Raw genomic sequence first — 18,622 nt, 5'->3', positions numbered from 1 at the left:
CCCTCTAAAAGGATGAAAGCTAGACTTCAGAGAAATGCCTAAATTAGGGGCTGGGAAGGTGGCTCAGTGGTAGAGCGCTTGCCTTGCATGCCTGAGGCCCTGGGTTCGATTCCTCAGCACCACATAAGCAATAAGAAAAAAGCCAGAAGTGGCGCTCACAGCGGTAGAGCGCTAGCCTTGAGCTGAAGAGCTGAGAGACAGCGCCCAGGCTCAGAGTTCAGGCCCCACGACCAGACCCAAAAAAAACAAAACAAAACAGAGAAATGCCTAGATTATAGAAGTTATGCACCCTCAAAATTTGGAGATGCCCCCCAAGCGCAACACAGACACACATACACACACAAACACTCTTTAGGATGGGAGAGACACAGTTGCTCAGTCCCTATCTGCTCAGTGAAAGCCACACCCTTGTTCTAATGAAGTTTCATAGCACCACAGCATCGCCTGAGAGTCTGGGAGTGAGGGACCAGCCTTGCAGTATCACTGATTTGTTGACCAGGTGATAAATATCATCAAGGAGTTCTTGTCTCCTGCCCAGGCATCCTGTGTTTCTTTAACTTAATATCTAAACAACAGACCATGATGTGATGTAAGAACATTACAGTTCTTACAAAACTGCATGTCCTAATCACCCATGGAACTACCCAGGCTAAGTGATTTCAAGTTGCAAGAACTGTATGAGGCTATAATACCTTCTGACACAGGCTTGGAAAGCCCTGAGTTTAGAGGCCACATCTGCACATGAAGGAAAAAAGAGCTAGGAAATGGTGAAGTCCTCTCAAATTTTGCATCCTCCCAACAAAATTTGCCTTTCCTAATCTTTCCTGTGCCAGATGTAGTCAGAGAGAACACTTTAGTATTGTCTCAAGAACATTATATTTGGTCACAAGAGTAACTGCACTTTCTGCTTTAAATTTGAAAAATACAAACATTTCAAGGAAGTTAAAAAAAAAAAAAAAGACCTTTAGGGGCTGTGGGAAGGTGGCTCAGTGGTAGAGTGCTTGCCTTGCATGCATGAGGCCCTGGGTTCAATTCCTCAACACCATATAAGCAGAAAAAGCTGGAAGTGATGCTGTGGCTGAACCCAGAGTCCAGGCCCCACAACCTACAAAAAAAAAAAAAAAAAAAAAGACAACAAAGTACCCATAATCTGCATTAAATGACATGTTTTCTTCCAGGTTTTTTTTTTTTAACTGTTTTGTATACAAATGTACACCAACAATTTAAAACATAATTAGGGACACCTAATACATTAGAAATATATTCCATTTTCCCATTACTAAATGCTATTCAAAAACAAGAATTTTATAAGTTATTTGCTTTCCAGATGTGTCATAATTCATTTACTTGTTTCTACTGTTAAGATATTCAGGTTCTTCCCAATTTTTCATATGACAGAAAAGAATTCAATATTCCCATCTCTGGTGTCTTCAATCAAATAGGTTTTTAGTTTTTAGTAGCAGAACCAATGGAACAGAGTAACTCTTTTTTCTTTACCAAGGATGGAACCCAAGGCTTTTTGTGCATGCTAGGCAAGGGCTTTACCCCTGAGCTTTGGTTTATAACATAATATCACTATGTAGCCCTGGCTGGTCTCTAACTGGAGATCCTCCCGCCTCTAACTCCTGGGCCCTGAGATTACCACAGGTGTGTACCACCACACATACTGCCCAGAAAATTTAACACTGTAAAGACTTTAAGGCAAATTTCCTTCAGTGTATAATCTCAACTATATTATGAAGTAAACAGTATTCAGTTATGACCCTCAATCAAATCTAGGTGAAGCCATCATCTACTCTTTAGAGAAATATAGCATTGGCCATTCTTGTTTCCTGTTTTCAAATGAAGTTCTTACAATTGGACAAAAGTAAACCAGACTAAGAAAGACCAGCAGGGAGGAAAAGCAAAGAGACTGAGTAATTAGTCTATGTCTGGCTACTTGTATTTACAGGCATCTTCCTCAGAACACCCATGGTGGTCTCCAAGGGCAATTTCAGATTAAATATGGGGCCTCACCCATGGTATCAATTTCCAAACAGTACTCCAACACCACTACCTTGAAGGTGACTTCCACCCTGCCCAGGTAACAATGACCCATGAAGTCAGTAGATGCCTTCGGTCTTCCCATCAACCTTAATCATCCTCTGAAGAAAAACGTGATCTCCAAAGTCAAGAGCAAAGGACCCTCCGGTGTATCTACTGGCACTGAAACACTCCAGTTACCTAGTTACAATGAACTGCCAACTTACTCTGATCTCTAGAAACTCTTTCAATGGCATGTATACAAAGTCAGAAAAATCACCAGCCTCTCTCTTCTCTCCACCTGCTTCTTTTTTTTTAAATCACCTCATTCCCTGACTCTCACCTTCCACATTCCTATTCAACCACACCACTAACACCTTATATCTACATGTTAGGACACTCCCTCCTCACCTTTTCTTATCTTCTCCAGTAAATGTAAGGTAAGGAGAATAACAAACACACAACACACACACAAAGAACTTTTTCAAAATAACCTGTTAGAAATTGGGTGTGGTAGTTCATGATTGTAATCTCAGCAACCAGAGGATGGATGGCAATCAGGAAGATGGGATTCAAGGCCAATCCATAGTAACAATTCTTGAGACTTCATCTCAACCAATAACACCGGGCATGTTGGTACACACCTGCTATCTCAAGTTCCCCATGGAAGGTAAATAATTAAGATTCATGATCCAGGCTGAACTGCCCACACATACCAGACAAAAAGGCTGGAAAAGCATGGCTCTGGAGGTAACATGCTTACCTAGTAAGCAGAAAGCTTTAAAACCCTAGTACCATTAAAATAATGATGATGATAATGTTGGATATTATTTGAAATCAAGTATTTTATGTAGTTTCTTTCTTGCCCAAAATGTCAACTTCATGAAGTGGGAACATCTAGAGGATTTAAAACTATGGAGCCAAGAATAGATCTTCTATCTACAAAGTTCTTCTTTGCATCTTCCCAATACCTGACATTCATAGATTCAATGAGGACAAGTTAAAATATAAGCTCATTTTCTTTTGGTCACATTAAATGTGCTATATCAAATGCTGCCTCACAGATAGCAAGAGATGGTTAAGTAAGTTTGAAAAGAAATTGTGTATGAAAATTACAATAGCAAGTGTTTAACTCTCAAAAATGTTTGTTGAATGGAAATGGGACAAGCTTTTATCACACAAAACCCTAAATTACAATCTTTGTAGAATTAAGTTGTTCTTGACCTTGAGATCAAAGTGTTTTGATATCCATCACCAGAAAGACCTTCACAAGGCTTTTATCTCTCCTAGAGAGATAGTGTTTGCTCAAGTCTAATACTTTTTTGATAGTTGGGGCTGAATATTAAGCTGACAAAAGCAACTATAAACCATAACAGAAACAAAACAGAAAAAAAAAACCCACAGTAATAATTCTCTACGGCCTTCCTGGTCAAACAGATGAACCAGTAAAACAAAATCCTTCTTATCTCTTTAAATTGGAAAATTCCAAATATCACTGCCATAACATGAAGACCACTTTTGTGTGGCAAGCTAGGACATAATGGGCAGAGCCACACAGACCTTTCACTCAAAATACCTAAAATGTTAAGCCTGCTTGCTCTTTCGCAAAGCACAACCTTTGAGCCAATGGTGACATCAAAGATGTGGCCCTGGGGAGAAAGGCTTGATTCAGTGGCTCCCCACCTTTGCTCAGACCCACATACCTGAGGGAGGCTGGGATTCCACTCACACATGGGGGAAAGGAGAAATAAGCAGCTCACTGTGGGGGCAAGCGAGGTCAGCAGAAGTGGCTGAAGCCAGTCTCAATGATGACAGGCCAATCTCACTACATTTTACAGATATGAAAAATTAAAAAGTCCCTGAGGTGGAAATGACAGACAAAAGAGCTAAACAAAAGAGCTAAAAGTCAACATTTCTCCGTTCATCTTTCACCCAGTACACAGAGCTTTCTATGTAGCTGGTGGTCAATATTTGATGAATAAAGTAATATCTTGATGGTTTTTTTTTTTTCAGTTAACAAGTATGGTTACCACAAGGGTCAAAAATATTCATTTAAAATCACTGCATAAGGGCTGGGAAGGTGGCTCAGTGGTAGAGTGCTTGCCTTGCATGCCTGAGGCCCTGGGTTCAATTCCTCAGCACCACATAAGCAAAAAGAAAAAAAGCCGGAAGTGGCCCTGTGGCTCAAGTGGTAGAGCGCTTGAGCTGAAGAGCTGAGACAGCACCCAGGCCCAGAGTTCAGGCCCCATTACCCAGACTCCCCCCAAAAAAATCACTGCATAGGACACCTTAATAATAACAAGAAAATTATACTTTAAAAAATTATTGAATGGGGATGCTGGGTCCCCAGAAGAACTCAAAGATCTGAGGGAAGGTCACTGATTGGTTTCAGCACCTCTGGAAGCCAGAAGCAACCGTACTTAGATTTGTCCTTCAAATTCAACACACCAAATCTCCCTGTATCTGGCTGGAGTGAGATTACCATTGCTGTGACTGGTTTTCTCAAGTTAACACCAGGACTACGAAATTCAAGTCAGAGGTATCTCTAAAAGTCATTTTAAAAAATAGGCATATGGTTCGTTGGGGGCGTGGCCTACCAGATAAACACAATTTGTTTCACAGGCAGTCTGTCAAAAGATAGTTTGTTTTAAGACAGGGGAGGGGGAGAGAAAGAGGAAGAGAGAGGGGATAAGACCTATGTAATCAAAGCTGAAAATTACAGTCTTGCTGCTTTGCTCTGAATTCAAAGGGAGCCACAGGATTCTTTAGGACAAGCAATGGGCCCAGCATCTGCCGCCCAGGGGATGGATTTCTAGATTGTATGTTTTCCCTTAGTATTTTATTTAAAAATATTGGCTTTGGGTTTAAATCTAGCCCCTATAGATAGTTTGTCATTCCTTGTGGCTACATCACAATTTAACCAAACCTCTTCACCTCGTATTTTATGAACTACCCTCACCCTAACAGCCTATTTTCAATTCAGCCATTTTGCATTAAGCTGACATTCGATACTATATATTGATCCACGCAAGTCAAAGCAGGGCACAGGCACAAAGTGTGACCTTCTGTGCAGCAAGGAATCTGTTGTCCCATACAGATTAAAAGAAGTGATTTTTGTTAATAATAATAACTGCTCTTTCACAGTAATCAATTGTATTGTTTTTGTTTGGGGGACATTTTTGCTTTTGTTTTGGCAGCACCTAGGATTGCACTCAGGGCCTCTCCCACAAGTGCTCTTCTATACCACTCTCCCAGTCCTTTCAATAAATGCAAGTTAACCGTGTTGTAGGTGGCACAGCAACATACTGAATTCAACAGAGTAGACATGTATAATGACAGACAAGACTCAGGAACAACAGTGAAGGAAAATCAGACTAAAGCTTAGAGGGGCCTGGGAAGATGTTTAATCTGATATAAGGAGGAAAAACATCAGTTACTGCCATGTCATCTGGTCTCCATGGATACCATTAAACTTTTCTCTTGCTAGAAAAAAATTCATTGATAATATTGTATTTCATGATTATCTTATTTGATACTGTACATCTATTAATTATTCTATGTATAATTCCTCATCATTATTTATATCTCCTCAGAAGCAAAATTCCTTCTGCTGGAAATTCTACATGAGAAAAATCAAAGTCTGATCCAGTTGTGATTCCCTGTCTTTTTTCATTACTATAATAATAATCTGATAGAGGCCTAAACACAGTGGCTCGTGCCTGTAATCCCAACTAGTCAGTAGGGTACAGATGGGTGCACAGAAGTTTGAGAAAGCCTGGCCAAAAAAAAAATGTTAGCAGGACTTTATCTTCACAAACAAGCCAGGCATGGTATTTCATAACTGTAATACCAGCTACACAGGAGGAAGTTGAAAGAGGATCAAGGTCTGGGGCTGGCCTAGGTTTGGCATCCTATCTGAATAACAATTTAAAGGCAAAGAAAGAGGGGGGGGGAGGAAGAAAGAAAGGAAGAAAGGGAGAAAGAAAGAAAGAAAGAAAGAAAGAAAGAAAGAAAGAAAGAAAGAAAGAAAGAAAGAAAGAAAGAAAGAAAGAAAGGAAGGAAGGAAGGAAGGAAGGAAGGAAGGAAGGAAGAAAGAAAGGAAGGAAGAAAGAGAGAGAGGGAGGAGGGGGGGAGAGAGAGAAGGAGGGAGGAAAAGAAAGAAAGAAAGAAAGGAAAGAAAGAGAAAAAAGAAAGAAGGAAGGAAGGACAGATCCCAAAATAAAAAAATGAAGACATGTCTCTCGTGGCAGAACAAGCCCAAGGCCTTGAGTTCAAACCCCAACACTAGCAAAAGTATAGTAATCGGATAGAATTTTGAAACATTAAACACTTGACACATTTGTTGACTACTATAACTTACACAATGTTCTATCATAAACAATATTTCAATTGCTCCCCAAACCAGCCTTACAAAAACATTCAAGTATTTTTATTATCTCCCTTAGAACCTCAAAAGGTAATTACTTGTATTTATTTTTGGTTGTTACAGGCTGCCAGCTCACCAACTAGAATGTAATCTCTGTGGATTGTAAAGAGACTTCCTTGTTTCCAGTTTCCATTTGAATCCACAGAGCCTAGCGCTGTGTCAGGAGAGCTGGTGTTCTAAATATTTACCAAATAAACACACAAATTCCCCTGGACTGCTTTTAAGCCCTTTTTGGCAGGAGGCAGATAAAGGATCAGTGACCCAGATACCCAGCTAGAGTTCAGTGGTCTGCTTACTTATCAAAAGGAAATTATGTAAAAGAGCTCTAAACCCAACAGTACTCATATCAACTAATGGCAAGAGAAAACCGATGCACATCAAAATGCTGGACTATCTAACATTTCAAATCTTCCATACTAAGTTTATCTAGCTCTGGTATATTAAATATTTGCCTCCTGAAGTATTTCAAGAAGTGTGGTAAAGAGAAGTAGGTCCACAGTTCATAGTTCATCAGGACCTGAAGTCAACCACTTGTTGGCCATAATTGTTGGCTTGCAGTTTGACTACAAATCCTTACTTTTGCTTCATGTGCCATTTTTACAGTAAACAGATCTAAAGTATGTGGAATGATTTCTAACTTTTGAAGGCTAACAAACCTCATTGAGAAACATATAAATGCTAAATGTTAAGCAGTTGCCAATTGTAATAGACAATAATTCCTAGATCTAAGAGGCCAAAATCGAACCTCTTACACAACAGGATGTTATAAATTATAATCATTCACTAATTAAGAATGAAATTCTGGACTTTGCCACATCAATCAATAGATAATGGTCCAAGGCTACCCTAGATTAATGGCTTAAGTTTTAAATCTTCCATCTGCTGAAGTTGCCTTAGAAAACATTTTTTTTTCCAGGATTGCTTTTTTGAGGTTCTAATGTTCGCCCCTTCTTCCCACCACCCCTAAACAAAGACTGCAAGAGTGGTGGGGAAATTAGAGACTCCTGAGTGTATGTGTGTGTGTGTGAAGTTAACAATTAGAGACTCCTGAGTGTATGTGTGTGTGCGTGAAGTTAACCAGTCACCCTAGGGGCCTTTGACAAGACAGCATTCCAGCCTCACGTGACCATCCACCTTTTCAGTCCGTGGCCAGACCTGCCTGCACCTGGCCTTAAGCACCAGACAGTGCAGGCTGCTCAGTTCCACTGTGCCTTGCAGGCTATCTGCAAGCTAATAAATGACTGCAGACTTGATGGCAACCTTGGAGATTCCTGAAAATCCACAACAGGAAATGTTAACTGTCCTCCGCCCTCCCGAAACATTCATCAAAAGCAGACCAAGTCACGGCCACAGGGAGGCCAATGGCAGGAGACGAACGCCAGCATTTTCTTCCTTCCTGAGCCATGGACATGGAAGTGGAGAGCCAGGAGGTGGACGCAGGCTCGGGCGGGCGGGGAACCCGTGCCCAAGTTATAAACACTCCCCCCCCCACCCCCCGGCTGCGAGGTGACAACCGCTCCCGCCCGTCCCGGGGTCGCACGCGGCCGATCCGCCAGGGTCCAGCCTCCACCGGGCAACCCGGGCTTCTCACCTGATGCCCGAACACAATCCTGGCGCTGGGCTCGGGCTGCCAGCCTCCTTCCCTTCCCTCCTTTTTAAGGGGAGAGGGCGCCAAACGGGCCTCGACCTCGGGCCGAGGTGGGAGGCCGGGGCGTCCGGGGCAGCGGATGAGTTACACCCGAAAGCCTGGGCACTAGGAAAAGGCTTCCCGAGCGGCTCTCGGGCGCCGGCCCCCAGGCCGCGCCGCGGGGAGCGGGGAGCGGGCGGGCGGGCGCCCCGATTGGCCGCGGCCGGCATCGCTCGGTGGGCGAGCCCGGCCGGCGGGGCGGAAAGGAAGTGGCGGCCGCAGCTTTGCACCAACCATGTTCGGCCGGCGAGCGAAAGCAACCCGGCGCCCTGAGCCGGGTCGGAGGGCACGGGGCGGGCGCTGGCGTCCGCCCCGCGCCGCCGCCCGCGCCCCCCTCCCGGGGACCCTGCGGAGCACCCCCCCCCCGCCCGCCCCGAGCCTGCCCGCGGGGCGCCCCTCGGTCCCCAGAGGCTCCCTGCCCCCACCTCGCCCGCTCCGTAGCCGGGGCGGGTCAGGCCCAGCGCGCCAGGCCGGCCCGGGGGACGCCTGCGGGGACCCGGAGGCGCTAGGCCGCGCTCGGAGCCAGTGACCCCCCCTCCCCCGACGCGACCTCCTCCCGGGACCCTCGCGCGTCCCAACAAGTGTAACGACAAAGCCGGCGGGAAGGACGACGCGGTGTCCCGAGTGGCGGCGGCCGCGGCCCCCCGGGGAAGCCAGGCGCGTTGACCAGGCCCAGTACCCGGCACCGCTCGGAGCCCGCCCGCTGGCTTCGATCGCTGGCACCCGAACACCCACGGCCCTTCCCCGAGCCCGGCGAGAGGGCGATCCTAGGGGCCGCCTCGGGGAGCCCCATCAAGTTTCCTTTCGCCGGGGCGCTTGCTTATTTACACCGGAGGCTGCCAGGAGACAGGGGCCGCCAGCGGGCACCGAGAAGGACCCGCGCCCGTCCTTCCGATTTGGTGGCCACAGTGACTATAAACACGCGACAGTTTTTGGTTTAAATGAGGCCCGACTCCGGCGGACCTGCGCCCGCACACTCGACTCCTAGGGCGCATGATCACTCGGAGCAGGTCTCTGGGTCCACGGAGCCACCTCCCCGCTTCTGCAAATCCAAAAGTGAAATTAAACCTCCACCAACCTCCTCCTCCTCCTCCTCCTCCCGCTCAACCACCTCCTCCTCCTCCTCCTCCTCCTCCTCCTCCTCCTCCTCGCAGCCTCAGCAGCCCCAGTAGCAGCAGCAGAAGCCGCTTCCCCTAAAATCTGAGGATCCAGAATCGCGCCGACAGTTTTCTCCAAAGACCAGTATTTATGAACCCCGGCATTATGTATATATATGTACATATAGATAGAATATATACCCACACACACACACACAACCTTCTGCAAAACATCGTGTCAAAACATCAGGACGCGCACACACACACACACAAGCCCCTCCAGTCCCCAGAAACATGCCCAGGAGAGAAACAGCACGCGCAGTCACAACTATTATTTACCCAAAAAAAAAAAAAATGTTACCTCTCAGTGTGCTGCTTTGTTTTTGTTTGTTTTCACGCTACCAATACAATCCCGCAAGGTTTAAGTGTTGCTAGGGTGTGTGAAATGGAAATGAAAGCCCGTCAGTTGAATAATCGCAGGAGCAAAACTAAAAGTTAGTCCCCGGCTTGCCTGAGAACGGTCCAGATCGAAAGCAAAACAAGGAGAGGAAACTGCGAGGAGCGGCGGCTGGAAATCCCCCCACCCCCCGCCCTCCTCCCTCCCTCCCTCCCTCCCTCCCCCGCGCCCCCTCCCCCGCCCGCCTCCCGCCGCCCTTCCTCCCCAGTGTTTGTTTCAAGCTTGTGCAACCGGGAGGTGGAGGCCGCGGGGGTGCGGAAGTTCGCCGCCGCCGCTCATTGGCCGGCCGCGCCGCTGTCATCCGTTCTCGGAAAAAAGTCAATTTCATTTTCACTTCCCCACGTCCGGGAGCAGCGAGCAGCCGCGCGTGAGTCTGGAGCTCGCCCTCCCCTCCCCCCCCCGCACCTCCCTCTGTTGCCCCCCCCTCCTTGGGGGTCCTGGGGTGGCGGGCGCAGACGTGGATGGAGGCTTTGGAGGCCCGTGGGAGGCGGGAAGGGAATAAAGGACCCTCCATCCTAAGAGCCACCTGAACGGAGAAAAGTGCGGTCGGGGGGCACCTTGGGGAAGCCCAGGGGCGCTGGCCATCCAGTGGGTAGTTAAGGGGTGTTTACAAGCGTCTGTGCTTGGTGATCAAGAACTCGGTGTTTGGGAACACAGCCTGCCTCCCAGGACTCAAGTAGCAAGCTGATGAAGTGACAGGATTCCTGCTGTCTCTGCCCTTCAGGCAAGGACCCTGCCTGACACCCTCCACCCCTCCCCCACCCCCACCCAGGACGATAAGAAAGGCCTGTCAGTCACCTTCCAAAGGCTGATGATCCACTGTGCCACACCAGGACCATTACTGCAGGATGAAGGCCAAGTTCAAGTTTGGCCTTCTTAATTTACTAGCTGGGCATTCTTAGGCCTGTTTTCCATTCTGTCCTATGGAAATAGATGAGAGAATGAATACAAGATCCCGCGCAGCACATGGGGGGGGGGGGGGGACCGGGGGGGGGGGGGGGGGCGGGCCAGTGTCACCTGTTATCCCAAACTAGCACAACTTGCTTGAGGTCCACTCCTTTCTAGATCACTTGGTTTGAAAGTATAGGTTGACATTTAGTTCTAGCTATTTGTGTCCTGATTTAGAGTTTCATAAGCTTTCTATGCCAATTTCTCTACACATCAGAGAAAGTCCTTCCCTGGAGACCATGGCAAGCTATATTATAAACATTCCCTAGAGAGAGAGAGATGGTGGATATATATATTTTTATATATATATATATATATATATATATATATATATATATATATATATATCATGGAAATGCTGAATTCTACTGACCAGAAAATGAAAAGTATCTAAGTTATGCAAGTGGCAAGGAAATAGCTGAAGGTTTAGGAAACTGTCTTGTGGCTATGATCTCAAAATAGATCCCACATTCGCACATTGGTTTTTGTTTCTTCTTTAATAACACTTGCTTTTACAGTTCATATATCAGTAACCATAATTATATACAAACTATAGGATAGTTGTCACTCATCAAGAACAAGGAGGCAGAGCACTAGGAGGCAGAGCACTAGCCTAGAAACCTTGAAGCCTTATGTTCAATCCCCAGTCCTGGAAAAGAGAGAGAAAGCACCTTGTTTTTCCTGGAGGGAGAAGGAGATGGAGAAAAGGAAGGAGTACATGGGGTTTTTGTTGTTGTTGTTATTTCTTGCTCATTGCATGCACAAGACTCTAATTTCACTTCAGGAGCCTCCAGGTGGAGGTGCTGGCCAGCTGATACTGGCTTTCTGGAGTCCATGACAGGTAGCTGCCTCTGGTATGAAGTAGGAAGGGCCAGACAAGGCCATGCCTACAGAAATCTGCCCTGCATCAGATTAACCTCGTATTACCATGCAGGAGTGTGCTAGAAGCTGACTTGCTGGGTACATAAACCTTCACAATAGTTGACTTCTCAGGCAGTGTCTGCTGCTTCTCTAAGACTGTTTTTGCAGTGCTGAGGATTAAATCCAGGGTCATTCTTTGTTTTTGATATCTTCTTGCTCACATTACACATCCAGTCAGTCATATCCTATTGCTTTGAGATACTATGCCCATAGTCTCTGGACCTGGTCCATCCCTACAACTCTTCTTTCCCTTATTGCAACTTTTAGGAACCTTACTTCCAGTCTACCCCCTTGGGCTCCTTCAGGCCAGTGACCACACTGTTATCCAAGTTAAGGACAAAACCTCTTGGTAGCTTTCAAAATAAAGACCATATTACTTGACAGGATGCCTAAAGTCCATTGTAATTTGCTGGCAGGCTGCTTTTCTAACTTCACCCCTGGCAGGCCCCCCATCTCTCCCTTTCCAAACTAATTGTCTCCCTTACTTCTTGTATCTTTGTTTTATCCTTAGCCTGAGACTTAGCAGTACATAGGCTCTCGAATATGTGTGAATCGTCTTTGCTCATTTATTTAACTGCTTATAAAATATTTCAGACTGTATCACAGGATTTGTTTTATATTTTAACAATTTTTTCATGTAAATGTAGCTAATATTAATTTGTGCAAAATTCAGAAACTATAGAAAAGTTGAAGGCAGAAAATATGGCTAAGTAGGGCACCAGTGGCTCATGCCTGTAATCCTAGCTACTCAGGAGGCTGAGATCTGAGGCTCCTGGATCAAAGCCAGCCCAAGCAGGAAAGTCCATGAGACTCTTGTTTCCAATTAACCACAAAAGCTATAAGTGGCACTATGGCTCAAGTGGCAGAGTGCTAGCCTTGAACAAAAAGTAGCTCAGGGTCAGTGCCCAGGCCCAGAGTTCAAGCCCCCCCCCCCCAAAAAGAATGAAAATATTATTATATAATTGTATAATTTTATATAATTATATTAAATATATTGTATATATTATTATATATTACATATATTATACACATAATTATATATAATATATTATTGTATGGAAATAATAGTCCTTTTGCTTGGTAGGCAGAGACAAGGGATCACTAGTTTTGAGGCAAGCCTGGTTTACAAAGTAAGTTCCTATCTCAAAAAAATAATGACTGAGCTGAATGTGGCAGCTCACACTTATTAACTCTAGCTATTTGGTAGGCAAATATAGAAGGATCATGACTTGAGGCCAGCCCAGACAAAGTTACCGTGACCGTAGTTTAAAGAACAAGCCAGATGTGGTGGTGTGTATTACAAGCTCAGCGAAGCAAGAGACATAGGTGGGAGATTAAGGTCTGTTGGGCAAAAAGCATGAGTCCCTATCTGAAAAGTAACAAAAGCAAAAGGGGCTGGGGACATGGCTCATGTTAGAGGACTTGCCTAGTAAGCATGGAGCCTTCAGCTTCAAACCCAGTACTGAAAAAATAGTTGGGACATGAAGATATACATTGGTAATAGAGTGTTTGCAAGGCCTGTGCTCAATCCCCTTAGGAAGCAAAGAAGGGAAAAAGGGAGAGAGGGAAGGAGGAAAGCAGGGGAAAGACTAGCCATCTGAAATCCTGCTATTTGTATGTATTTCCTACTAGTAATTTTTAAGGTGTCTGTACACAGGATAGTAATGCTTACTGTGCTTCCTGCTCTCCCCAGCCCTATAGCCTTCTGTCCTATTCTCTTTCTTAGCTCATTCTTCTTCTTCTGCCAGTCCCCTAATTTATGGTGTTTCCAAGCATTCTTTCCTCAACCCTCTTATTTTCTCATTCTCCACGCTTTTTTTTTTGAGTACTTTCATCCACACCCAAAGCTTCAAATATCATCACAGTTCCCAATTTACAATCCTTCCATTTACAATTTTCCAATCACACAGTGGTGAAACAGGCATATACGTTTACTAGAAACCATACTGCAAATGTTGAATGTTGATCTTTTCCTGGACTAACAATAAGTGGTAAGATACTCAGTCCCATTTGAGGGAATCACAGCCTCTCTGTCAGCCAGAAGATCACAACAACCCATAACCCACAGTGGACTAGTTGCTAAGCAATGATGTTCCATAGGCAAGATGTATCAGATACACTTTCAGAATACAGTATTTTCAAACAATGGGTTTACTGCAGGAAGTAGCCCTATTATAGCTTGAGGAATGCCCATAGTTGATGATAATTTCAAAACCTAACATCTACCCCGGACACATTACTTAGTAGACATTCCTTAGATGATAATGATGAGAAAGAAGAAACATGCAAAACTAAACTCTTCTCTCACAACTTTGTATTTGTCACTTCATTGACTAACCAGGAAAGTGAGAGACAACAGACTTGCCCCCTTTCCTGAACCTCTGGAGCTCCCCAAGGCCTGGATACTGCTTACAATTTTCCAGACCTCCAAAACCCATAAAATATAGAATGAATTTCACTCTGTTCTTAGGCCTTTGATGACATGTCACAGAGCAAAGATGTAAATAGTCAGAGGCACAAAATATCCACATGGTATTGTTTTGCACAGTCCAGAAATATCTCTTAGCTCTTTGAGAAGATGCATATAGTCATAAATCTCTGTTGGAAAAAAGAGAACCAATATAGTCAGCTATCACCTTTATGTAAGTCTGTGGATAAAAGGACCAGTTGCCATTCAAGTATGTTTATCTAACCAAACATTTAGTCTAATATAAAAATTTAGTTGAGCTATCTTATTAAGTGAAATTGGAATGTCTTCATGGGTCAAGCAGTGTGGGATGGAACATCTTAAGAGACCTGGATGCTTAGGGATTACTTTATTTTCAAGGGAGTTGGGGAAAGACAAGGAATATTTGAACAAGGTATCGAGAGATCTCTCCATGAGTGGCTCTGGGCTTTCCAAGAACTTTCCTTACAGTCTAGTTGATTGATAACATTAATTTCTATAGCAGCATCCTAATAATGGCAAGAATATCAACTCTGCCTATAATCACAGCCTTCAAAATTGATTGTCAGACTGGAGTTAGAAGGTTAGATTTGGGTTAGTGTGGAGTTAAGGTTAAAAAAAAGGAATTGTAATTAATGTGTGATGTGCTAGCATATTAACGAGAAGGGTCTTTGTAGCTATGATTAACTAGGGGGCTCACTTGCCTGTCGGTTGCTGTTCCTTGCTCCACAGAAACATTGGGATTCCTTCTGTGCTGGCCTCTGGGGTTCTCCTCAATAATACCAAACCTTAGGGGTTAGACAGTCATGGAAAATGAGCAGCCACAAAGCCCTGTAAAATACTAGCCCTGTATTGAAAATATTACTGTGAAGTCCAAATTGAATAAAAATAGAGCCAAGTGAAACCCTAGTTGAAGCCATAGAGTAGATGAAGTTACAGAAACCTTTCATCAAAGTTCAGGAGCCATGGACATCATTTAGAGAAATTTTTGAGCATGTTTACCCATTGCTTCCTATGATAGTTCATTCCATTTTACTAGAAATTCTGAAATGAGAGTTTTCCTGTTGCAATTGTTCTCTAAAAATCATCAGTTTATACTGAGAAGTGTATTTCCCAATCCTTAGTAATAAATACTCATTCTGCTCTGCTCTGATGAAAGGAACTGGGGTTTTTTTTGTTTTTGTTTTTTTGTTTTTGTTTTTTAATTGCTAGGATCTCATTATTCACTGTAGATTCTGGGGTTGGGAGGAAAGCAAATTTTCTTTTCCAAAGGAAGATTTTCAACTTTGAAAACTTAAGGATTTGGGGGGGGAGGGGACACATAATTTCCCAAGTGGCTATGAAATACTCATTTTTCACTGTGAGGATAAACTACAGTGTTGCTATTACTTTGAAACATGAATGGGAAAGTCTCTGTAGTTTTATCTTGAAATGCTTCAGAAAGAAGTACTAATAATTTTAGGGACTCTAGACAAAAATTTCAAATTTGCAACCTAGATTCAACAAACCAAACCACTGGACTCCCTGGTCACCAGTTGAAAAAAAAATTGTTACATTTTCTGCTGCTTCTCTGTAGATTTCTTAGGCCTTGCATGAGAAGCTTGAGGCCTAAGGTGTGTTTTCTTTCTCCTCAAACTTTTAGCATTTTGAATGATACACTTTTCTTCTATTAGTCAATGTTTGGAAGTTTGCCAATAATGAATACTGAATAGTGCCATAAAAGAAAATGAGTATTTTCTTTAATTCCTTCTCTTCCTCCAAGTGTCTCCACTTCAGTCCTAAGTATGGGTGATAGTTCACCCATACAAGCTCCTGGGCCCACCTCCTTTGCCTCTAGCGCGCCTCCACCCGTAATTTCCCCCAAATTGACCAAGCATCATGATGGTGTGACACCCTGAGGCCTGCTGTCCGTGTCTTGAACAAAACCAGATCTCTGGGTTCCTGCAACTGTCTCACTATTGGGGTGAGGGCAGCAGAAAAGTCAGCAGACAAAACAATAATTATAGTTTATTTTCCTGTACAGAAAATAAACAGTATCTTTGAAAGAACTGTGTTGCTTAGGTAATCAAGGAAGCTTGCTCAAGAAAGGATTTCAACCAAGACTAGAGAAAAAAGAGTTTCTGTATTAGTTTCTTCAACTGCTGTAACAAAGTAGCACAGTTCGAGTAGCTTACAGGCCAGAAAGTTACCGCTGAATAGTTATGGAAATGGAGGTATCTATGGGTTCGGTCTCTCCTGAAAGTTGTGCTCTCTGCCTCTTCTCTGCTGATGGGTTGGCAGAGGTCCTAGGTATTATCTGGCTTGTAAACAGATCGCCTTGATTTCATTTTGGAGTTCACAGGATGTTCTCCATGAATGTGTGTGAATATATTTCCCCTGGTTTTAAGGACACCTGGTATATTGATCAGCCCAACTTACTTCAGTACAATGTCATCATAATTAATTGCCTCTACAAGAATTGTTGTTTTATTTTTTTTCAAATCAGGTCACTTTCAGGAGGTGAGGACATCAGTATAAGAATCACATGAGGGCCAGGCACCGGTGGCTCACGCCTGTAATCCTAGCTACTCAGGAGGCTGAGATCTGAGTTCAAAGCCAGCCTGGGCAGGAAAGTCTGTGAAACTCTTATCTCCAATAAACCACCAGAAAACCAGAAGTGGCGCTGTGGCTCAAGTGGTAGAGTGCTAGCCTTGAGCTGAAGAGCTGAGGGACAGTACTCAGGCCCAAGAGTTCAAGGCCCACGACCAACAAAAAAAAAAGAATCACATGAGGGAAAGCAGACTCATCCATAACAGGTGTGCCACAGCAGAGGGAAGAGCGGGGGCAGCTGCTGTAAGAGCACAGAGTATGGCATGTCAGAGAACTGGCAGAAAGTGTGGCTTCTGAGTGAAGACAGTGGGCAAGCAGGAAGAAGTGAGGAGTTTGGAGTTTATTCTACAAGCAATGGGAAGATTTTGAAGGGTTCCAGAAAGGATCTACCTGTGGTTCTCAGTGATCCTGCTATACCTTTCCAGGGAAATACAGAGATTTACCTTGTAGAATTGCAAACAGTTCCCTGCCATTCCAGGACAAATTGACTGAGAAACAGCATTATTTAATTATATTTTATTTCATTTTTAAATTTCTAAGTCAAAATGTTTGTTCCCCCTTAATTTTCTCTGTCAATTTCAGTAATGAATGAAATAAATAATTTCAGTAATGCCTTTTTCTTTTCTTTTCTTTTCTTTTTGTCCATCGTGGGGCTTGAACTCTGGGCTTGGGTGCTATCCTTGGCTCTTCAGCTCAAGGCAAGTACTCTGCCACTTGAGCCACAGTGCCACTTCCGGTTTTCTAGTGGTTTATTGGAGATGAGAGTCTCACAGACTTTCCTGCCTGGGCTGGCTTTGAGCCACAATCCTCAGATCTCAGCCTCCTGAGTAGCTAAGATTACAGGCGTGAGCCACCAGCACCGGGCTTAATTTCAGTAATGTCTTTTTATACTCCCTCTGCAAAAAAAAAAAAAAGACTTTCTATTGAGGAGGAAGTAGAGGAAGAGGAGGAGGAAAAAGATTCACTCAACTGTGGATTTTAGGCACAGACAATTTTCATCAGACTGTTTTGAGTAACTAATGATTTTTCAGAGATTATGTTGACATAGACTCAGCTTTTATTCCAAAATTGCAATTATTTCAAATCTATTTCATTGAAAATGACATAAATTAAATTTAAACTTAAACATCATGTTTTAACTATTTATGCTATTCAACTATTAACTGTTGACGCTATTTGAGAAAGATTAAGAATTCAAGAAATCTATAAGAACTAAATAATCTTTTCTCAGTGTAAATTTCATTTCACTTATATGCTAATATCAATTACTGGATTCATAGCAGTGAAATTCAAATTCTTAAATGCCAAACATGAATGAGGACTCTAAGGAAAAATATCAGCTTTTATGCTAAGTTCTTTCCTTTCTTTCTGGTACTTTCATATTCACTCAGCACATTGTCTATTTTGCTTACCCAAATCCCATATGTAACTAGATTAATAGCAGGCAGAAAAGCAGAGTATCTCACTTAAGGGAATGAAGGAAAGGAATAAAGATAAGCATTTCCTAAAAATCTAAAGCTTTAGGAGGTATATTCTCCTTGTGCCAGCATGAGTCCTACTCCAGCTCTAAAGCACCTCAGCCTTGTATTAAGGAGTTCTCCTTCATTACTTTTGAGGACCAACATGGCTTCCTTCTGGGAGGCTAGTGTACTCTAGGAAAGAAAGTAGGAAGCTGCCACGGATCTGCTCTGCTAAGCATATTTTGAGAATGGAATGCTGTATGCATTTCTGCCCACAACCCCAGTTTAGAAGCTTTGGGAAAAGTAGGTGCTTTCATTTCCTCTGTACCTCTTCTGAACATGAATCATTTGAGCACAAGGTTGAACAATTACAGATGTGCTCTGATTTGCATGTGCCTTGCCTTTGGCCCTCAAAGGTACCTGTGTTACAAGCGTGGCCCCCAGCTTAAAGATTCTGTCCCAGGATCTAAGTGGTTAGACCCAGTAGAAGGTGTGCCATCTTCAAAAGGACTGATGTGATGCTTGTAAGACCCAGGTAGTTCTTAACATAGTAGGTTGTCATAGAAAAT

At 43.7% G+C, this 18,622-nt stretch overlaps 1 protein-coding gene across 3 annotated transcripts in view; it reads right to left on the bottom strand.

Annotated features, from left to right (window-relative positions):
• Irf2 (interferon regulatory factor 2) overlaps positions 1 to 9,794 on the bottom strand; it is an 81,941-nt gene extending 72,147 nt beyond the window's left edge. The window contains exon 1 of one of the 3 annotated variants that reach the window (XM_042700594.1): positions 9,594 to 9,794. The gene's annotated coding sequence lies outside the window, so the exon portion shown is untranslated. Of the gene's footprint in view, positions 1 to 8,039; positions 8,256 to 9,098; positions 9,178 to 9,593 lie in introns of those variants that run through there. The other 2 variants (XM_042700600.1, XM_042700596.1) reach the window with 2 other exon arrangements.
• Positions 9,795 to 18,622: the final 8,828 nt, after the last annotated feature.

Source organism: Dipodomys spectabilis, unplaced genomic scaffold, assembly GCF_019054845.1.
Source record: "Dipodomys spectabilis isolate Male_0828 unplaced genomic scaffold, ASM1905484v1 ptg000009l, whole genome shotgun sequence".
In the NCBI taxonomy this organism is placed as follows: Eukaryota; Metazoa; Chordata; class Mammalia; order Rodentia; family Heteromyidae; genus Dipodomys; species Dipodomys spectabilis.
This window is presented reverse-complemented; position numbering and strand designations above follow the sequence as displayed.